The sequence below is a fragment of the Mytilus galloprovincialis genome, chromosome 2, assembly GCF_965363235.1.
Source record: "Mytilus galloprovincialis chromosome 2, xbMytGall1.hap1.1, whole genome shotgun sequence".
Lineage (NCBI taxonomy): Eukaryota > Metazoa > Mollusca > Bivalvia > Mytilida > Mytilidae > Mytilus > Mytilus galloprovincialis.
In genome coordinates this window covers 48,973,547-48,978,440 of record NC_134839.1, presented here as the reverse complement: position 1 = coordinate 48,978,440, position 4,894 = coordinate 48,973,547, and positions in this window count along the sequence as shown.

The window sequence follows — 4,894 nt, the reverse complement described above, 5'->3', positions numbered from 1 at the left end:
ATGGCCGTTATTGGTATATGAGTTTCCCGTGTCCAAAGTTGAGATTTTAGATAAAAAGATCAGTGCGTGCTGAAAGATCAGACATTGGATTGACGTACCAAGAAGTTTCAGGAGCGATCGCTTGTATAGTACAGGGAATAAACTTCAATTACCACTCAAGGCGTTGACTGAAGAGTTTAAAATTACAAAAATACGACAGGTCATGGTGTTGAGGACAACAAAGATACCAAAGTTAGAGGAGCAAAAGTGAAGACCCGGACAGGAAGAAAGCGGAAAGCAGAGGAATCAGCGAAAGAAGCAAAGGACAAGACTTAAAGACACAGTGTCATCGTAAGTGTCATAGCAGTGGGGAGTCAAGGATTTAGTATGACAACAAAAACCAAGTTGGGGTACAGCAGATAAAAAAGAGAGATTTGGTACAGCAGGGAGTTCGACAGATAGAAGAAGAGAGTAGGAATATCAAGGCGGTAGGCATGAAGCAGCAGGGGATAATTGATTAAATTGGCAAGGAGCTGGAAGTATGGCCTTGTCCTGCAGAGATATTTTGAGTATGGAGGGATACCGTTTGAGCTTCCTTCTAAGATCAGTGTATGATGTACAACCAAGTCCATTAAATCTCTATACATGGTTTTGATAGAAGATCCAATGTGCACCTTATGCAAAGAAAAACCAGCATCTCTACAACATGTGTTGTCATCATGCCAAGTGGCACTGAAAGATGGTAGGAACACATGGTGACATGATAGTGTATTGAAAAACTGGAAATCATCAGAAGGAAGAAGAAAAAGGTTAAACAGAATATCACTTTCGTAAACTTTGTGAAGGCTGGAGATAGCAAAGACAGCACACCTGAAGGCCTTGGGATCCTTGCAATAGCCACAGACTTGTAGTGTACTGCAAATATCCAGCAACATATGAACTTCCCAGCAGAAATAGCAGCAACATCGCTAAGACCAGTTATGGTATTATGTTCACATGGAACTGGGCAAGACAGTCTTGATGGAATTGACAGTCCCTTTGGAAGAAAGGATGGACGAGGCATACGAAAGAAAGATGGCAAAATACCAACAGCTTGTAACAGATTGCCAACAGCAAGGATGGAGGACGTGGTGCTTTGCTATCGAAATAGGTGCAGGGGCTTTGCGGGACAGACAATATGGCAAGCTCTCAGGACTTTATGAGTGGTAGGAGCAGAAAGGAAGAAGCTTATATCAAAAGTGTGTAGACAAGCAGAAATGTCATCACAGTGGATATGCAAGAAGAGATAGGAGATCTGGAAAGTGGCAATTACAGATGTGATTTAAAGACATTTAGTGTAAATAATGGACTTATGATAGAAGAGACTTTATAAAAGCTCTGATGAAAATATCAATCAGTGACAGTGCAGCAGTTACATCAGCTGACATATCGGGAGTAATGTAAGCCATCCAGGTTCAGGTTCAGACTTGATCACCTGAGCTTGCGCACCTCTGGAGGTTGTTGTGGAATAGCAACGAAACAGCCGAGGAATGACCTCACCTGATGATGATGATGGAACTGGATCAGTATTATAATAATGTTTACAAGGTAATTAAGACCCTCAAAGTACACACAGCTGACTTTAAGGTAAGCTTGAATAAATTGCTTCACTGAGCACCGACTGACACGACCGCAGAGATTGAACCCCGAACAGTTGGGGCAAATTTGGACACAATATTCAAGCTTGATACTGCCTGAATTTGGATTGTGATCAAATTTTTGACATAATATAGGTTTCTGGTCAAAGATCTTACAAATCTATTTCACAGTACTGTGTAAATAAAGGTTTCTTCTTACTTCTTGAAACTTTTAAAAAATTGGACCCCCAACGTTTTGAATCCCAGTTATCCCAAACTCAATTCAAGCCTTAGAAGTGTGGAACCTTGTAGTACAATGTCAGAGAGATCAATACACTCACACACAAGTAATATTGTCCAGAAACTACAAAAATGCTTGTTTTGGCCCCTTTTTGGTCCTGAATTCCTAAACTGTTGGCACCATAACCCCAAAATGAATTCCAACCATTCTACCTTTGGTATCAAACATTGTGGTATAAGCGGTATAATTGCAGAGCAATCAAAATACTTATACACATGTTATTATCCTGAAACTAGAAAATGCTTGTATTTGGCTCCTTTTGGGCCCCTATTTCCTAAACAGTTGGAATAGCAACGAAACAGTCGAGGAATGACCTCACCTGATGATGATGATGGAACTGGATCAGTATTATAATAATGTTTACAAGGTAATTAAGACCCTCAAAGTACACACAGCTGACTTTAAGGTAAGCTTGAATAAATTGCTTCACTGAGCACCGACTGACACGACCGCAGAGATTGAACCCCGAACAGTTGGGGCAAATTTGGACACAATATTCAAGCTTGATACTGCCTGAATTTGGATTGTGATCAAATTTTTGACATAATATAGGTTTCTGGTCAAAGATCTTACAAATCTATTTCACAGTACTGTGTAAATAAAGGTTTCTTCTTACTTCTTGAAACTTTTAAAAAATTGGACCCCCAACGTTTTGAATCCCAATTATCCCAAACTCAATTCAAGCCTTAGAAGTGTGGAACCTTGTAGTACAATGTCAGAGAGATCAATACACTCACACACAAGTAATATTGTCCAGAAACTACAAAAATGCTTGTTTTGGCCCCTTTTTGGTCCTGAATTCCTAAACTGTTGGCACCATAACCCCAAAATGAATCCCAACCATTCTACCTTTGGTATCAAACATTGTGGTATAAGCGGTATAATTGCAGAGCAATCAAAATACTTATACACATGTTATTATCCTGAAACTAGAAAATGCTTGTATTTGGCTCCTTTTGGGCCCCTATTTCCTAAACAGTTGGGACCATCATCCCCAAAATCAATCCCAACCTTCCTTAAGTGGTATTGAACCTTCTTCAAAAAATTCACAGAGATCCATTACTTTAAGTAAAGTTTTTGTCCGGAAAACAAAAGTGTCTTCGGACAACGACGCAGACGCACAGGCACTTGTCTCAAAAAAAATTTCCTATATACCAGACAAGTGCCTGTGCGCAGACGACATCATACCATTATACGATCCCAAACATTTTTTTGCAGTCATATAAAAACTATTTTGAAATGGAGGCACAGACATGAAACAAATTTAGGTGAAATAGACACTTTTCACAGAAAGTCTCTCATAAAACAAGTTTGGAAATAGGTACCTAGCACCTACTGGTATCTCTGCATTTTTTTTTGCAGAATTTTTTGTTCAGCTAGCAAGCAAGCTTACCAAAGATATTCCCTTTTCCTACACACTCGATGTATTCTGCTGTAACTAAGTACTAGTATTCTAATAGGACATTCTTCTTTTGTTTTGGAAACAAAGCAATGTTCTTATTCCAATGGGCTGCACATGGTTGAAGTCACAATTGAAATTGCAACATCAGTTTTACTTTGAACAATGCTTTTCAGTTTTTTTCTTGCTCCTTTCGAAGGCCTCTTTGTTTAATAAATCAGAATCAATCAAAATACCACATTTGGTAGGATAACATATAAGACCACTATGACTGTTTTGTCCTTTCCCTATGTGTTTCCAGTTATGTCTTCAATAGGCATAATATTTTTACTACTGAAAATCTTTTACTAAGTAGTGACCCAAATACTATAGATTTAGAAATGATTGAGAGTACATGTATTTCTTATTGCGATTTTGATGTAAGTAACTACAATTCAAGATTGTTTATTGCCCTTCAGGAATTTAAGCTTAATGCAGATATATGTATCAGATATCAGAATGCAAGTTTTTATAATTTAGGTACTCATACATTTGCATTATGGACATGAATAAAAATTTTAAATAATTTCTGAATTTTGGACATTAATTTGACATTAATTTGACAAAAATTATACTTTGTTTCTTCATAATCATAGATTTATCAAAGAAGGTTGATTCAACCTGCAGGAATTTAATAGATTTTGTATCTCAGAATATATTTTGATGGTTATATTATTCATAAAGCTAACAAGCATAGGAATTGTCCTTTAAATCTTTCTCTATGGATTAATAGACCTGCTAAAGGTTATTTTAATATGGTTGTTGTATAGAATGGTATTTTATCAATTCATTAATGAAAAGTTTGACCCAATAGACAACTTTCGAATTCATCTGTCACTGGAAAAAACTCCTCAATTATGCGCACCTTTATGACGTCATTTACAAGATAGAGGGGATCGCCTGTTTCCCTGCACTATTAACATTCATCAAGCGTCTTAGGTATCTTCATTGTGCAGGATAAACTAACAATAAGGTTTATTGTGTAGGTACTTAATCACAATTTCCTAATGATACAAGTGTGTCAATTTTTAGAATTCAATTTGTTGAATCATTTGTGTGCAATATTGCATCATAGTTTTCCAACCACTCGCTCAACGTGGGAACGGAAGTGACGAGGCCCCTAATTGAACAAGTAATGTTCACTAAAACCAAAGTTTTTGAGGAACATGCATCAAACTCGAAAGTTGTCTATTCATTATTCACAATTTTAAAGACATAGGACTATTTAGAAATCTGTTTTGAAGACTGCATGTTATCTTTTAGCAGTCTTTTATTTTTGTTGTTGTGTTCCTGTCCCATTGACTCTACCCCTTATATATATTACCTTTTATTCATATAAACAGATTAACCAATTGACATTTAATATGAATACTGTTGAGTGTTTTTTGTGTGGTTGGGTTGCTGTCTTATTTTCTACATCTTCATCTATTCACATCTATTAATCCATTATTCAGAATGTTCTGTTTTATTCCTGTAAGCTAGATTTTTATTTACATTAAAACAAAAATTGATTAATTTCTGTACAACAAATCTCCACAGATAAAATATGAAATTAACATC